Here is an 18,605-nt window from a genome sequence, read left to right on the forward strand (position 1 = left end):
CATGTCGTTCGCGAATCTGTTGAGAGCGTCTCTTGTAATTTGTGCGGGGAAGCAGGGCACGTCTTCAGGGGTTGCCCGAAATCTTTCTCTAATGCCTTAAAAAGAGAGAAATCACGAGGTTCCTGGCGTTCCCAGGATTCCAGGGAGGGGGGAAAGGGGGTGGGGCTTGAGAGAGGGGAGGTCGATCAGGGTCCAGGCCCTATGGGAAGGGTGGGGGATCAGGGTCCTGCTCCGGATGGGAAGGTGGTGGAGCAGAGACCGGCTCAAGATGAGAGGGTGGTTGAAAAGGGGATGGTTCAAGATGGGAGCGAGGAGGCTCAGGTCTTTCAATTAGGAGAGAGGGAAGCGTTGAAGGCAAATAAGTGTAGTATTTCGCTGGAAGAGGAAGCTTCCTCAAAGCCGGGGCAGGAGGGGAGTTGTGAGGATCCTGTGGTAATGGAGACTGAAGGGAGGGCAGTGGGGGAGGAAGTTATGGCCGAGCCGGATTGGGAGGTGGTGGGGGGTGACCCTCTAAGGTTTGTACAGCGTAAGGGGAAAAGAGCCAAAGCTCTCCCCTCGGTTTTTTGGGGAAATCGGGGTCCAGAGACTCGTCTGGGTTGGGGTTTGGAGCCCAGAGGGATCATAAAGGGATTCGGTTCAAGAAAACCCGGAAGGTTGCTGTAAAAGCGGTTCCACTACAAAAACGGTTCCTCTCAGATGAAGAGGGTTGAATTAAGAGTGGGTTCAGTGAATGTGAGAAGTATTCTGGGGGGTAGTAGGTGTCAGCGGGTTTTTGCCGAACTCAAATCTTTGAATTTAGATATTCTGTTTTTACAGGAATGTTTTTTACCAGGGACTTGTGATTTCCAGCAATGGGAGCGGGAATGGGGGGGCTTGTGTAAGTTCTCCGGGAGCGATAAAAACAAGAATGATGGTGTTGGTATTCTCTTTGGGAATAGATTCGCATGGAAGGTGGTGAAGGTGGTTGTCATTGAGCCAGGGAGGGTTTGTGTAGTTGATGCTGTGGTCCAGGGGAAGCACTTCCGGTTGGTGAATATGTATCTCCCTCATCAGCCTTGGGAGAAGAAGACATTGTTGGACCGGGTCAAACCTTGGCTCTGTACGCATAAACTGTTGATTGTGGGGGGAGACCTTAACATCTCTTTGGAGGAACCTTCGAGCCGCGCGTCGGCCAAAGGGGTGTCGGACTTGCTGGATACCTTCATGCTTAAGGATGTCTTTCGGGATTTCTGCAGCCGGGATCCAGGTTTCACTTGGTCTAATGCAGGGGGGTCTCAGAGGTCAAGGCTGGATTATATTTTTGTCCCGAAAGAAGTTACAACGGTTGGTGTCCAAAGGTTGTGGAACAGCTTTTCAGACCACTGTCTTCTTAAAGCTGTTTTTTCCTTTGGTAATTTTTTGTTTGTTGGGAAAGGTGTTTGGAGGTTAAATACATCCTTGTTGGGGATTCAAGAGATAAGGGAATTGATTGTTTCAAGACTTAAGGCCTGGAAGGATTTGATCCCTCTCTTCAGTTCGGTGGGGGAATGGTGGGACGAGGTAAAAGCCAGACTTAAAGAGATGTTCCAGAGGCTGGCTCGGAGGGCTAGCTTTAAGGCCGCCAAGTCCTTTAAGGCCAAGTCGGCCTGTCTGCAGAGATTATGTCGGCTTCAGGCATACGGGTTTGATGTCGGGGAGGAGATAAAGTCTTTGAAACAACAAATTGGGAAATTCTTCTCCCTTCAATTCCAACGAGTTCAATTTCGTAGTGGGCTGCCAAAAGAGAGGGAGGAGGTATGTTCCTCCCCTTTCTTCCAGAAACTAGTTAAGAAGAAGGTTTGTATGAAGGGCCTTGTCAACGACGGGGTCTTGTGCGAGTCTTGGTCCGATATGGAGGCCGTGGTTGTGAGGCATTTCGTTAACCTTTTTCAGGGTCCTGGGGACTCTGATAAGGACTCGAGAGAGGGTTTTCTGTCTGGTTGGAAACATGGGTTAGTCAATGGGGAGCCTCTTACAGACTTCTCAGTTGAGGAGGTGGAGCAGGTGATCTGTGATGGTAAGAGTGGGTCTGCTCCGGGCCCAGATGGGCTGCCCCTTGAACTCTACCGTTACTTTTGGGAGGATCTTCAGGACTCATTAGTTGATCTTTTCAATGAAGTCCTTCGGTCGGGTGCGTGTCCGGCATCTTGGGCGCAGTGTAATATTAGCCTGGTACCAAAGAGTGGGGACCCCTTTAGTTTGAACAATTGGAGACCCATCTCATTGCTTAATGGGGACTATAAGATTCTCGCTAAGGTTGTGTTAGGGAAGCTCCAGGCGGCTCTGGGGGATCGGCTAGGCACCTTTCAGAGGTGTGGGGTGAAAGGTCGCCGGGCTACAGACGTGCTGATTGTTCTTCGGGATCTGATTACGTCAGCTCGAAGTAGGGGGCAGTCAGCTGCGTTCCTCAGCCTAGACATTGTTAAGGCGTTCGACTCGCTTTCTCGGGATTATTTGTTTTGCGTTTTACGGGAATGGGGATTTGGTGTAGGAGTTGTTCGACTGATTAAATCCCTGTATACCTCTTCGGTTGGTCGGGTTAGTATTAATGGGTGGTTGTCTCGCCCCTTCGAGATTTCCCGGGGAGTCCGACAGGGCTGTCCACTATCCCCGTTGTTGTTTGTTTTGGCCTTAGAGCCTTTGATTTACAGGTTTTCGGCTTGTATTAATGGGTTGTTGGTGCCTGGTTCAGGGGGTTGTAGGGTCCCCTGTTTAGCCTACATGGATGATGTAGTTGTCTGTGTTTCTCAGAGTGGGGAACTCGAGGGGGCTATGCGGGCTTGTGAGGAATTTAGCACTGTCAGCGGTTTGCGGGTAAATTTTGGGAAATCAAACCTGTTGGTGGTGGGTGGGGAGTCATGGGCGAGAGTCCCCCATCAAAGGCTTAGGGTTGTTGATGACTGCATTCGGGTGTTGGGGGTGTGGGTGGGGTCAGATGGCTGTGTTGCTAAGAATTGGGAGAGTAGGTTAATTTTAGTTGAAAGCTTGTTTCGCAACTGGGGGCAGAGAGTTCTGTCATCGGCTGAAAGGTGTTCCATTATTAAAGGGCAGATTTTTCCGATGCTGAGATTCCTATCGGAGGTTTTTCCTCCCTCTGATAGGGTCGCATGTAAGTTAAAAAACCTAGTTTATCGGTTCATGTGCAAACCTTGGTTTTATCGTCCTTCCCGTCTCCAGCTCGGTGCGGGTCAGTTGCAAGGGGGAAGGGGATGCCCCGATCTAGTAGACAGTTTAACGTTGGCCTTCGTGGCTCGACATATGTCAATGGTTACGGAGGGACTGGGTGTTTTTTCTTCCGCCATCGAGTTGTACGTATTACCTGTGTTAAACCAGGTTCGAGGTGAGAGGGTCCGTCTGGATAGGCCCTACGTGTGGGATCCAGGGTACCCCTATTCAGTGTTGAAAGAGGTCATTCGTGGGGTCAGGTTCAGAGAGGTGCCCAATTGGTGCTACAGAACCTTGATGAAACAGACGGAAGCTGATGTTGTTTTTCCTATAAGTGGGCTTCATTCAGAGAGAACTCTGATGGTGTGGCAGAATGTGTCCTCCAAGGTCCTCACTGGGGCCCAGAGTGATCTCGCCTGGTTGGCAGTATGCAAGCTCTTGCCTTGTCGGGCGGTGCAAGGGGTAAGAGGTCATGCCTCTACGGATAAATGTCCTTATATTGGTTGCGACATGTCTGAGTCGGTCCAACATTTTTGGTGGGATTGTGTGTTTGCCTCCCTCGTTTGGAACGACGTGTTAGTTAATTTTTTGTGCAAATTGAAGGTCAAGTTTTCCTTAAGTTGGGACATGATTTTGTTTGGTCCCTTTGGCGAAGATTGTAAACCCCAACGGAAGAATTTTTGGAGAATTTTAAATTGTGTAAAAATGGCTCTATGGAAAGCGAGGGTTTCAGCATGCTTTGGGATGCACCATTTTTCCTTGAATTTTGTCCTTTCTTTATTCAAGAAAGAAATGTTTTTGTATAATGATTTGAGAGGCATGTTGTGATTCCCTTTGGTTGTATGCCTAAACATGTTTACTACTTTTGATGTGAAGGTTTGAGACATTTGTTTTGCTGGTTTTTACTTAAATAAAAAATCGTTGTAGTATCTGTTCTTATTGGTTTAATAACCAATGTCTCACATCGTGGGACTTATCTATTAAACATATTTTTGTTTGGAGGAGTCAGATTACGAGCTTCCTCTGTCTGTTCCACGCATTGTCCTGGTATTGCATTATCTCCAGGATCAGTGCACCTCTTGTTATAAACAAAGAAAAGAACAAAGAAGTTTTGCTTAAAATTGAATCAAAAAGCTTTATCAGGAAAAGCAACCATCCTGACCCCCATTTTCAATTTTTCATCTTCCCCTTTCTGTCTCCCTCTTCACCCCACCTTCTGAAAACTTCCCCCTCACATCCTCTCAAATCTTCCCCCACACAGTCTTTCCCCCACACCCGACACTTACACCACCATCTCAGATCGTCCTCAATCTGAAACCACGATCCCACATATTCTTCTTCACATCACCTGCCAAATCTCTCCATCCAATTTTCCAGTTTCCATCTTGTCCATCCCATCCCTGCTTTTTGTGTGTTTCGTGTCCTGTTTTTGTCCATGACGTCCATGTCCAGGTATTTTACTTCGATCAACGACATTACTTTTGATTTGTTTCTGTGTTGATAAAACAAAACAAAAAAACCTTGACATTGGCACATATAAAACTAATTAACTGAGTTAAATAAAAAAAGAAGAGGCAATGTTCTTTTTTTTTAATTTGGCAAATCCAAATGTTGTGCTACACTGGGCATCAGTAAACACATGATCGTCATTTTTGTAACGTCACTTGTATTTTGATGTGCCACATTGTTATGAAAGTGCATTTATCCTCAGAAAAGAAGAGTGGCATAGTTAAATAACTTTTCAATTGTTAAGTTCACCGTGTTTGCAAAATTCAAGACGCTTTGCTCATATCTTATTCTATTTTCAGGTGCGGGCAGAAGACGCGGACGTGCTGATAATGCTGGTACACCATAGCTCAAGCACCAACCATCCACTCTTCTTAACCAAATTGAAGGGCTCTTACGATGTCAGGAGGATCCGAGAAGCTCTCTCTGAAAGACAGAGGCGGTACCTGCTCTTTACTCATGCCTTCACCAGTTGTGATACGGTTTCTGCAATCGGGGGCCATGGGAAAACGACTCTATTTGACAGGTTTTGTGCAGGGGACATTGATGAACATACGGACATCTTCCTTGACGTACGGGCTACGAAGGACGTTGTGATCAGGGCCGGTATTGCGATTTTCCAGCACATTTACCATGAACCAGGTACTACGTTGGGTGCAATTCGATACAACATGTTCTCGCGGAAGGTGGCGGCCGGGCTGATCAAACCAGAGACTCTGCCTCCAACAGAGGGTGCAGCTGCACAGCATTCTCTCCGTGCCTATCTCCAAACCCGGGACAGGATGCTGCTGCAGAGCATGTCTTTGGACCCCAGTGATTATGGATGGATGGTAGGGGTTCGTGGTTACGAGCCAGATCCAACAGTAGACCCCATGGCTCCCAAGGAGCTGCTCCGGTTCACAATTGCAATTGTGCTGGAGATTGCAGCAACCGGCAGTGCAACTGCAAGTAGAATGGTGTCAAGTGTATCTCAGCATGCGGAAGTTGTTAAGGCATTACATGTATGAACTGTATCCCTGATGATGTAGAGTCTGGAGAAGACTCAGACATCGACTCCTGAGGTATTTGACATTGTGGAGCAGTATCGATTTAAACCTTTACACGAAAGCGGACGAACCGATGGTAAACCGATTCCGGATTCCCAGTAACGGTTATTACAATTTATGTTACAATAAGGGAAAACAGTAAAGGTCAGTGACCTTTCATAATTTTAATTTTATAAATACCAGAATGTTTTACTTTTAATACATTAAGACTGCATATCTTGGGCAGTCTGCTGGAAACTTTCAGAAAAACGAAACGAAGGGGAATCTTCCTAGAAGACGAATTGTAGACCAGAAAAGTTAATATTTACCCAAAAAATTATGTTTTTTTGCTCAAAATTGTGCAAACTTTTTAACATATTGATTTGTTTTAGGTATTACCATGTCAGATATGTTCTTTGCTTTAAAATGAGCCTACTTTGAATAATTTTGATGCTTCCTGTCGGATACTGTGACCCAGAATGGAAATATAAGAAAATTTTTATCTTAAAGGTCATTGACCCCTGTTGACCCCTGTCACGGGTTCCCCGAGGGGAGTTGAATGAAAACTTTTTCAAATGTGTTTATGGATGCCCTCACAAACACATTGGTGAAGAAATTTCTTGGAAAAGAATTTGTTCCCAGATTTTTGCAATATTCCGTGACGAACTGCACGGATTTCCACACACCATGCCGCAGCATTACCTCCTCCACAGCACCACACACCACGGGCCCAGGTTCGAGTTCAGACCGCAAACGCACGAAACCCACGAAACCAACGCACCGCACACATGTAACTAAGAACAGACACGCACACGCCCCACAATCCCCACATGCACCACACTCCCCACACTCCCCACACGCACGACACGCCCCACAATCCCCACACTCCCCACATGCACCACACGCCCCACACTCCCCACAATCCCTACACGCCCCACAATCCCTACACGCTCCACACGCACCACAATCCCCACACGCCCCACACGCACCACAATCCCCACACGCCCCACACGCACCACAATCCCCACACGCCCCACACGCACCACAATCCCCCCACGCACCACAATCCCCACACGCCCCACACGCACCACAATCCCCACACGCCCCACACGCACCACAATCCCCACACGCCCCACACGCACCACAATCCCCACACGCCCCACATGCACCACAATCCCCACACGCCCCACAATCCCCACACGCCCCACACGCACCACAATCCCCACAATCCCACACGCACCACAATCCCCACACGCACCACAATCCCCACACGCACCACACTCCCCACACGCACCACACTCCCCACACGCACCACACTCCCCACACGCACCACACGCACCACACTCCCCACACGCACCACACTCCCCACACGCACCACACTCCCCACACGCACCACACTCCCCACACTCCCCACACGCACCACACTCCCCACACTCCCCACAATCCCCACCATCCCCACACTCCCCACAATCCCCACCATCCCCACACTCCCCACAAGCAACACACTTTCCCCACAATCCCCACACTCCCCACACTCCCCACAATCCCCACAATCCCCACAATCCCCACACGCCCCACCATCCCCACACTCCCCACACTCCCCACACTCCCCACACTTTCCCCACACTCCCCACACTCCCCACACTTTCCCCACACTTTCCCCACACTCCCCACAATCCCCACACTTTCCCCACAATCCCCACACTTTCCCCACTGAGAGTTATTTGTTCCTATTTCCACCACCTCCACATGTGTTGTCTCCACACCTCTTCACTTGCAGCAACAAAAGGTTCCTCTTCGCTTGAAGCAACCAAGACTATTGATATAATAGTATATTTATGTTGATATAATAAGTATACTGTATTTATATCGATATTTTGTGATGAAAGAAAATCTCCAAAACGGAAACGGAAAACCACGAATGTAATTTCCGGAAAACAAATAAACGACCCGTGTGGACTGTGCCGTCATGGATTATAAAAACAGGTTATTAAACACGAGGTTTCACTCAGTAACATTTTCTGCACATTCCATAATCTTTGCTTCACTCAATATAATCATCTAAAGAGTAGAAATAATTAAGTTTATTTCTTTGCTTGAATAAATACACTAAGTTATATAAATCGCTAATTTGTTAAAATTTTCGATTTCACTCCAGATTTTGACTGATTTTTGTTCACCAGATCCGATTGTAAAATCCGATATAATATTTTGATTATATACTTTAATTAGTCCGTGAGAGTCGATGGTGTTTCCAAATCGAGGCATGTTTGAATTGGCCGAACAAAATGGCGAATTAGGACCCCCATCGAGCGTGAGCGAGGAGTCCGAGGCTGTCCAAGGATGCGCCTGATGACAAAGGAGATAATTCAGGTCGTTAATTATCTTCAACAGGGGTGTGTTAATGAACCCATAAACCCAATTTTCAGTCGTGCACTTTCTTGGAGTTTTATTAGTTTGCATGCAAAGTCTCAGGCTGTGATGTTTCATAGTTTTGGAGTTATGGAGGACACACACGCACGCGCACGCGCACGCGCACGCGCACGCGCACGCACACGCACACACACACACACACACACACACACACAGTGACATTTATTCGTGGAGAACTGTTGGGTGGTCGCTTGACTTCCTTATTCTCCGGTTTTCCGTCTGTCTGTTTGTATGTAATGGACAGCTCTGGAGGCCAGAGGAGTCAAACGATTTTGATGAAACTTGCCTGATAGGTTCATACCAGGACCTAGTTGTATCTTTTGGGCACTGTTGCTATGGACGCCACCGTTGTTGAGCAAAGGGACTTTGAAAGTTTTGAAAAAATCCGGAAAATATTTATGTTTACATTTTTTTCGAAAATCAAAAATCAGCTTCTGCGCTTTTATGCGCACCAAAATCAACGTCTTTGTCAAAAAATTTCAGCCCGATCCGTCAAAAACTGTATGACTTGTATGCAATTATATAGCGACCACCCATGTAGCCTACCGGCTTGTTGATTCCTTTGTGGTTGTGTGATGCACAGAAAGAATGGGTGCACACAGTGAGTGGAGTAATTGTAAAATTAAAACAGGGATTCTGTCAGATTCCCTCAACCTGAAACTGTGCTTTTAATAAAAAAAGAATTTTAAACAAAACATTTTTTGGCAATGGTGGCTCATTGGTAACCCAGTGTGAAGGTAAGAAAGGTGACATTTTGTTTTGTCTGGAAGCTGCTGTTCATGCATCAACCACAGACCAGGCAATCCTTCACTTGCTATGTGAGAGGGACAAAGTGTCTGAATTCTATTCCTTCCTGCACAGCTCACAGAACCATTCATGGATGTATCATCATTGTGATCTCTAAGTTTTCTCATTGCAGAAGTTCTACATCTGCAACAATGCACAGAAGCTGAGTGACAGAAAGGAAGCTGGTGGGTTTGGGAAAGAGAGAGAGAAAGAGAGAAAGAGAGAAAGAGAGAAAGAGAGAAAGAGAGAAAGAGAGAAAGAGAGAAAGAGAGAAAGAGAGAAAGAGAGAAAGAGAGAAAGAGAGAAAGAGAGAAAGAGAGAAAGAGAGAGAGAGAGAGAGAGCTTATGAGACAAACCAAGGATTCGGAAAGTATTGAGAGGACCTGAGATATGAATGAGCTCGATCAAGAAAGGAACAAACTATGACTCACGTGATTACATTACAACACATTGTCACATCCAATTAAATTGTGATGTATCTGCAGATATTTTTTGGAATCAACTATGGGATGAAAGCGGCACCACATTTACACCCTAGATTTTAGTCCCCATCCCCAGTTGCTGTTCGTAGATTAGCTTGTTGGACTACTCTACCGGTCTAAGGTTTTAAAACACCCCCGTTTTTACTGAAATTTAAGCAGTTTGATATTTCAATGTACTCTGAAATTAAAGCAAAGAACAAATAAACAATTGCAGATAAAAAAGAAATCATGGAATCGTTTTGTTGAACAAAATTTAATCTAAATTTTTGACTCATCAAAGTAGCCACTTTTTGCGGATAAAACAGCCAAACATACTCGTGGGATTCTTTCCACAATGGAAATCAAATATTGTTCGGAAAGTTCTTCCCAACACTGTTGCAGAAGTTCCCACAAATGTGTTGCCCTTGTAGGTTGCTTTGCTTTCACCCTTCTGTCCAGTTCATCCCAAACCAGCTCAATGGGGTATAAGTCTGGAGACTGTGCTGGCCATTCCATGATTTGAAGCCCACCGCCTTGTTCTTTTCTTCTATGGTAGTTCTGACACAGCCTGGAGGTATGTTTTGGGTCGTTATCTTGCTGTAGGATGAACCCCTGACCAACTATGCGTAGACCAGAGGGTATTGCATGCAGTGCTGGATTAACCATGAGGCAGACAAGGCATGTGCCTTAGGGCCAGCCAAAAATTATTTTCACGTTAAATATTTGTCTTTTTTTGTATTAAATATTTTGTGATTGAATCAGTTCATCTTTTGTCTGGGGTCCATTTCCATGAGCCCGAGATCTAATTTAAAATTTTCAGGCCATTCTCTAAAATTTCATAATGTGCCTGAGGGCCAGCCGAGGCTTAATCCGGCACTGATTGCACGGCGCTTCAAAATGCTGTGGTCGTCCTTTTGGTTCAGGGTGCCAGTCACTCTGTGCAAGTCGCCGACTCTGGATTCAGCAAAAGAGCCCCAGATCATTACGCTTCCTCCTCCATGTTTGACAGTTGGTGTCACACACTGAAGAACCATCCTTTCGCCGACTCGACGGCGTACAAAAACCCTGTGTGATGAACCGAAGATTTCAAATTTTGATTCATCGGTCCATAAGACCTTCTTCCAGTTTTCAGTAGTCCACTGGTGGTGCTTCATGTCCCAGGCAAGACTCTTTCTTATTTTGCCATCTTAGCAATGGCTTTCTTATTGCAACTTGACCTGTCAAACCTGCAGCTCGAAGTCTTCTCTTCACAGTTGAAACTGAAACTTCCTTACTTCGACCAGTGTTAACCTGTGCTTTAAGCTGCTGTCCTGTAAGCCGCCTATCACGTAATCTGTTTACTCTCAGAAACTTGTCTTCTGATTGTGTTGTGGCTTTGGGTCTGCCAGACCTCTTCCTGTCAGAGTTTCCTCCAGTTTCCAAGTGCCTTTTGATAGTGCAGGAAACTGTACTCACTGACACCTTGGCTTACTTTGCAATTTCTCGAAAGGAAAGACCTACACTTTTAAGGGTTATTATGGTCTGTCTGTCTTCCTTTGTTAATTGTCTTTTTCTCACCATTATGGTGGCAATGTACTACTTCCTGCAGTGCAATATTGTCCAAATAATGCTTCAGAGGGTGGAGCAAAACAGTCTGTTCCAACACTGCTTTTATACAGACAGGGGGTTTGTAACTAATCGACAAAAGTTGAGACACCGGTAGGAATTGTTTGCATCAACTTCCAAGGCTTCCATTTACTTCCATAATTTACTTCCATTGCTGCAGAACAGCTGCAGTTGCTAACCCATTACTTGTTCCCTGAAAAGGGCCTTTTTTAACAACTCTGAAATTTACATTATTTTTCAGCTCTTGGTAACCTAAACTTTTTTAACCTCCTGCACTTCTGGGCCTCACTCAGCATTGAATGCCGGAGCGCCCAGCTGCGAAGCCGATCAGCCAGAACCGCCATAAACAGTTTATAGAGGCAACTCTGGAGGGCAATCGGCCGAAAATTTTCTGGGTCCCCGGTGTCCCCTTTCTTGTGGATCAGGACCGTGGTGGCCTGCTTCCATGAAGCGGGGATATGGAGCGAGCGCAGACATCGGTTAAAAATTTCCAATGTCACACGACACGCCCCATCCATTCGCTTCAGGTGCTGGTACTCAACACGGTCCGGTCCCAGGGCAGAGTTACTCATGCGCCCAAGTCGGGCAGAGATCTCTCTCTGACCAACGGGCGCACTTAACGCTGCCCCCTCCGCACGAGCCTCGTCAGTGGATGACACATATTTGGAGAACTCCCGGGAAATGACCGCTGGGTCGACATTCTTGGCGGAGAACACCCGGGAGAAAAAAGCCTCCACGGGTTCCCTCCCACCAGAATATCTATCCTCAGCTTTCCCGAGGACCACCCTAAAGGCACGCTTTCTGCTGTGCCTGTACAGCTTCTGAAGGCGACTGGCCTCCTGGGGGTCATACCTCAGCCCGGAAGCACCCGCCATATCCGGACGGTCAGGTCGAGGACGACTTGGGTGCGTGGGGGCGTCTGCACTGCGTCCACCACGCCGCGGTCGGCAACGGTCAACCAGGGCATTGGCAAACGCATCGCAGACCTTTTCAAACTCCTCCCACAACACCGCGTTCCTCAGCTGACCAACATCAACACCTGGGGGAGGGGAGACAGGCCGTGGAGCCGGGGGGGCGTCGCGCTGGGGCGGGGGAACTCGAGACCGGTCGGTAACCGAAGCGGGCGGAGCCGCAACCTCAGTCGCACCCGCGGGCTCAAGCCCCCCCGTCCCACCGCGGCCCCCCACCCTCTCCACACTACCGCTCAACCCCCCCCAGCCCCAGCACCCGCCACCTGCAAAAAACTGTCACAAGCCTCCTCGAAAGCAGGCCCCTCGGGGGCCTCAAGAATAGCTGATACCAAGCAGTCAAGAACCCGGGATGTTTCCTCATCACTTCGGGGGATAACCCCGATAGGGGAACCCTCGGTGATGGGCAGCACCGGAGACTCACTGCAGGCAACTAATTGTTGTTCCAAGAGGGGGACACCCACAAGGGGCTCTAAGACCCGGCTAGACTCCAGAATCAGATCAGCCTGCCCTCCAGAGGGGCAACCCAAAACTGGTGACCAGGACCTCCGGAACGACCGCCGCCTACTACCACCGATTCCACTCATATTTACAATACGCGGGCCGGCCGCCCCGTCGTCAGAGCCATAGCTCTCGGCCGGGACGGCCGGACCCGGTGCATCCTTTGTAGTAACTTGGGGCACCTGTCTAGAATCAGCGCTAGTCTCAGCCAGCCGTCGTCTCGGCAGTCGATTACCCGAAGGCCCAGCGATACCGGCAACGGAGGGGCGAACTCTGTCCTCTTTCCGGTGGATTTGGAAATGGTTCGCCGCCTTCCTTGCCGTATCGTATTCCAGGTCGCACCTCGAGCATCTAAAAACTGAAATAAAAGCGGTCTCGGCGTGAAACCGCTTGAGATGTCGTTGTAGGGTCTGAAAATTAAAAAAAGTCTCACGGCACAGTGAACAAGGCCACCGGTCGGGAAGCGGGTACAGAAATACCTGGGTCTGGGGGCCGACGGGGGCGTTAGCCTCCGCGGCGACCACCCGGTGCATGCGGGCGATGTGTCGACGCCACCCCGCGAGCGTCGCTAGGTTTTTACCGCAGTACTCGCAGGGGAACGTCTCCACATCTCGAGCAGCACCTTCACCTCGCCGACCCGGCCTCCGTCCGTCCTCTTCCATCGGGTATCTGTATTCCAAAAAGTAGAATCATACACAAAAGAAAAAGATTCGCAATAATTCATTAAACAGTTCTCGGAATTGGACGTCCACACACTGTACCGAGAGCGAAAAAAAAAAATTATAACAACAACAAAATAAAAAAAACCACCATTCATTCACAACAATAAATAACAATTAAACCAATAAGAACAGATTTATTAAAAATTTATAAAAGACCAAAATTAAAAAAGTTAAAAAAGGAATAGACACTGAGGATAAAATTCCTCCACACCGTTAGAATCAAGAAGAGAATAGAAATAGGCCCCTGGGGGAATGTCAAAATAAAAAGAACACAACCCCCAAGGACCAATTAAGGGCACCAAGCCATAAAAAGAAGGGGGACCAGTCCAAAAATGGAAATTTGCGCTTCTCGTCCGTTTGGCAAGATCCATTCACTTCGACAAACATAGAAACCATGCACACCATACAAAAAAAAAAAAAAAAAAAAAGAGGGGGGGAGAGGAAGGAGAGGAGGAAGGGAAATAGGGAAGTACCAACCTCAAACCTCTTCATCCTGACGATGGCCCGACATGTGCTCAATATAAATATCCCGGGATCCCTTTATGGCATCAATACAACAAAGCCGACGCATCAGCTTCCGGTAAGACCGGGAGATTCCCAACCGGTTCAGGGCCGACTCATTTCCAGGGAACCACGATCCCAGTGCCCCCACTATGAACCCAAGCACCTGGACATCCTTGCCCTTAGCCACCAATGCTTTACGCAGTCCTTCATACTTTTCCCTCTTTGCAACTGCGCAAGTGGCAAGGGCATCGGAACCATTGTCAAAGGGGACAGCAATGTCAACAATTGTGATTTTATTTCCCTCCACCACAGTGATGTCTGGTCTTTCATGTGGGGAGGGATCACCTGGAACATGTTGATCTACATATACGTCCCCATGACGAATGGCCTTGACCAGGCGACTCTGGATCATGTTGTGACGGCGGCGAATGGGTACCATACCCGGGGGACATACTACACTTGATCTTAGCCAAAAGGCCGAGAAGCGATCAAATTCCAGCAATCTCTGTGTGTGTCTGTGTGACCGCTGTTTCTCGTCAACCACGGTTTTCTTGGCGTATCGGTTTTCTATTATCATCGCTTTTCCGAAACCTTGTGAATTCTTGGCTTTTTTCATTGGCTCACCTTGGCATTTATGAAAATGAGGAGTGGTTACACTGTCTGTGACCGCTGTTTCTCGACAACCACAGGTCCGATGTAATTGAAACTTGCCAGCTATATTGTTGGGGACCTGAGTATGTGCTTTTTCAAGGTTTGATATTTATCGGACAAGTGGTTCTCAAGTTATGGCCATTTATTTACCAAACCAATGACAGGACACGGTGCTGCGTAGGCGTGGCCGTTGGAGAAGAGATCCCCAGCCGCGTTCCCCATTACAGGTTACAACGTACAGACTTCCGGATAGTGATGACACTGTATTACAATAATTTCTCGATTTCTTATGCACATTTATAGATAAACACAATGCCCCAAAACCAATCTAGTCGTCGTTTAAGAGAGTGGAGGAACGGCCTGTGTAGTTGTTTGAAAAAAAAAAAAAATTCTTGCACGTACGGGCACGCGAGAGCGAAGGAACAGCCTATGTGGTTGTTGTTTCTGGCATGTGGTTTGAAAGTTGTTTTTTTTGCACGTACGGCCACGCACGTACTAGTATTATGAAGTTTGCATATTAAGTTTTATCTTTTTACTTTTGGGGCTATTTCCATTTCAAAGCTTCATGAGTTATAAGAGGGATAAGCTAATGCAGGAAATGACGTTTCGGATAAAGACAGGAAACGAACTTGTGATGAAAATTAGAACAATTGGTAAAACAATATGATTCAATGAAATACTAGATTTAGGCAATGAGGGCAGGAATTTGCAATTGGCTCAGGGTGCTGGCGAAAGATCGCTTATTCTTAGCGAAGGACACCATGGGATCTTAAACGTCCACTGAAACATGAAAAATTGAGAATGAGGTCAGGATGGTTGCTTTTCCTGATAAAGCTTTTTGATTCAATTTTAAGCAAAACCTGTTCGTTCTTTTCTTTGTTTCTATAAGAGGTGCACTGATCCTGGAGATAATGCAATACCAGGACAATGCGTGGAACAGATAGAGCAAGCTCGTAATCTGACTCCTCCAAACAAAAATATTGTTACGGATTCGCGCCCGCCGGCGTGCGGACGGCCACGTAACTCGAATCGCGGCACGTCGCCCACCAGACGGACAATCCAGTCGTGACCCTCTCGGACTAACGCCGGGAACCAGTCACGGGTGGACCTTTCGGTCTCACCGCGATCGAGCCAATCGGCCCCCGCGTGGGATAGGGTTGCTCGCCAAATTCGACCTACCTAAGTACCCACACAGAGGGTAGACCGGGCGATCGCACCTCGCCGCAGGTCAACTTCGGACACGGGCCACTTAAGCGACCCGTTCCGTACTATCGGGATAACCGAGCGGTGTTATCGTCGGCCTCGACGGTTCGATTAATTATCGGGCGTATTCAGCCCACTACCAACCCTTTACGTGAAGCAAGATGAGGATTCAATGAAAGAAATGACGAAGCGAAGCGGGAAACAGTTCAACATAAAGCACATTTATTCGCGATGAACGGAAAGCACACATATACAATTCCACCAAAAGCACATTGAAAAGAAGAAGACAAAAAGCAAATGCGACAATGCAGATCTAATACCGATTACGCGAGCACACGGCAACACTTATACAATTTTACTTCACAGACGGCGCCGACAACACACATTCCCAAAGCAAAAGAAAAGAGAACCACCCTCCAGGATGAGGGGGTAGGCGGGCCTGGGGCCGAGACCGTGTCGGGCCTACCCGTCTGATGATGAGACGCGGAGCGGCGGTGGTGCCTCAACTCTGCGGGCCTCGCGGACAGTGTCTGGTAGGGGGTGGGAAGGGGGCCCCCTTGGTCGCACTATCTCAGCGCGGGGGGAAACAGGAGGGGGTTGCTGATGCTCGGGGAAAGGAGGATTTTTACTCTGTCTCGGGTCCCGCGACGAGCGTCTCCACCTCGACCAGGTCGCGCCGTCGGCCTCCCTGGTGTGCAGCTCCCGGCACCGACGCGAGCACCCCCTCGTCTGCCTTCGCCGCCGCCGCCTCTCCACAGCTCCGTCCTCTTCGCTCCGACTCCAACTCCGAACTCTTCCTCCTGCGAACTCCTTCCAACGCACACACGACGACCCTTTTCTGACGAACGCAGCCGCTTATATAAGCCCCGTGGCTTCGCCTTTGACCCCCTGCCTTCGACCTTTCACCTCGCTCCCCATTGGCCCGAGAAAAAGTGGGCGTGAATGCTTTTTGATCCGTTTATTTGCATATAGCGACCGCCCTCCAACGCCCTGGAGGCGGGGCCAAATCGCCCCTCGCTCACCGATTGGACGGAACAAAAGTGGGCGCGAGTCGTTTTTGATCCGTTTTTGGAGCGGAAAGTCCGTGGTTTTGTACACGCTGTTCGGCGCGCGCCCTGCACGAGTCCAATACCGGTACCCACAAGCGGCGCAAGAACGGTGGCGATGCGACGGTTGCGAGGTGTGACGGCAAGGGTCGTGGCTGCTGTGGTGAAGCGGCGCCGCGGTGGGTGGTTGATGTTGTGATGACTGTTGAGACGCGGTTGGCGGTGGTGATAATGGCGGTTGGTCCAAAATAAAGATAGTAAAAGAAAAACGGCTATCCTGAAGAGTCGCAGCACGCATGAATGACATTTATTCCCTCTAGACAACGGGTTTGGGCCTAACTACACATATACTTACCGAGATATCTCACCTAAGGGACCTGAATGGTGGTTTGCGAATTTGGTAACCACAACAATATGTTTAATAGATAAGTCCCACGATGTGAGACATATTGGCTATTAAACCAATAAGAACAGATACAACAACGATTTTTTATTAAAGTAAAAACCAGCAAAACAAATGTCTCAAACCTTCACATCAAAAGTAGTAAACATGTTTAGGCATACAACCAAAGGGAATCACAACATGCCTCTCAAATCATTATACAAAAACATTTCTTTCTTGAATAAAGAAAGAACAAAATTCAAGGAAAAATGGTGCATCCCAAAGCATGCTGAAACCCTCGCTTTCCATAGAGCCATTTTTACACAATTTAAAATTCTCCAAAAATTATTCCGTTGTGGTTTACAATCTTCGCCAAAGGGACCAAACAAAATCATGTCCCAACTTAAGGAAAACTTGACCTTCAATTTGCACAAAAAATTAACTAACACGTCGTTCCAAACTAGGGAGGCAAACACACAATCCCACCAAAAATGTTGGACCGACTCAGACATGTCGCAACCAATATAAGGACATTTATCCATAGAGGCATGCCCTCTTACCCCTTGCACCGCCCGACAAGGCAATAGCTTGCATACTGCCAACCAGGCGAGATCACTCTGGGCCCCAGTGAGGACCTTGGAGGACACATTCTGCCACACCATCAGAGTTCTCTCTGAATGAAGCCCGCTTATAGGAAAAACAACATCTGCTTCCGTCTGCTTCATCAAGGTTCTGTCGCACCAATTGGGCACCTCTCTGAACCTGACCCCACGAATGACCTCTTTCAACACTGAATAGGGGTACCCTGGATCCCACACGTAGGGCCTATCCAGACGGACCCTCTTACCTCGAACCTGGTTTAACAGGTAATACGTATAACTCGATGGCGGAAGAAAAAACACCCAGTCCCTCCGTAACCATTGACATATGTCGAGTCACGAAGGCCAACGTTAAACTGTCTACTAGATCGGGGCATCCCCTTCCCCCTTGCAACTGACCCGCACCGAGCTGGAGACGGGAAGGACGATAAAACCAAGGTTTGCACATGAACCGATAAACTAGGTTTTTTAACTTACATGCGACCCTATCAGAGGGAGGAAAAACCTCCGATAAGAATCTCAGCATCGGAAAAATCTGCCCTTTAATAATGGAACACCTTTCAGCCGACGACAAAACCCTCTGCCCCCAGTTGCGAAACAAGCTTTCAACTAAAATTAACCTACTCTCCCAATTCTTAGCAACACAGCCATCTGACCCCACCCAGACCCCCAACACCCGAATGCAATCATCAACAACCCTAAGCCTTTGATGGGGGACTCTCGCCCATGACTCCCCACCCACCACCAACAGGTTTGATTTCCCAAAATTTACCCGCAAACCGCTGACAGTGCTAAATTCCTCACAAGCCCGCATAGCCCCCTCGAGTTCCCCACTCTGAGAAACACAGACAACTACATCATCCATGTAGGCTAAACAGGGGACCCTACAACCCCCTGAACCAGGCACAAACAACCCATTAATACAAGCCGAAAACCTGTAAATCAAAGGCTCTAAGGCCAAAACAAACAACAACGGGGATAGTGGACAGCCCTGTCGGACTCCCCGGGAAATCTCGAAGGGGCGAGACAA

General features: G+C 48.0%; 1 non-coding gene and 3 pseudogenes across 1 annotated transcript; 2 read left to right on the forward strand and 2 right to left on the reverse strand.

Annotated features, from left to right (window-relative positions):
- The first annotated feature begins 4,068 nt into the window (after positions 1–4,068).
- LOC147013468 (U2 spliceosomal RNA) lies at positions 4,069–4,264 on the forward strand. The gene has a single exon (XR_015051455.1). It is a non-coding gene; the product is annotated as a U2 spliceosomal RNA (small nuclear RNA).
- Positions 4,265–5,148: 884 nt separating this feature from the next.
- On the forward strand, positions 5,149–5,749 carry LOC147013469 (uncharacterized; annotated as a pseudogene).
- A 9,489-nt stretch (positions 5,750–15,238) lies between these two features.
- On the reverse strand, positions 15,239–15,331 carry LOC147013470 (U2 spliceosomal RNA; annotated as a pseudogene).
- A 1,646-nt stretch (positions 15,332–16,977) lies between these two features.
- On the reverse strand, positions 16,978–17,112 carry LOC147013471 (U2 spliceosomal RNA; annotated as a pseudogene).
- Positions 17,113–18,605: the final 1,493 nt, after the last annotated feature.

Source organism: Eptatretus burgeri, chromosome 14 (genome assembly GCF_056783735.1).
Source record: "Eptatretus burgeri isolate ZD-2024b chromosome 14, Ebu_testis_v1, whole genome shotgun sequence".
Classification (NCBI taxonomy): domain Eukaryota; kingdom Metazoa; phylum Chordata; class Myxini; order Myxiniformes; family Myxinidae; genus Eptatretus; species Eptatretus burgeri.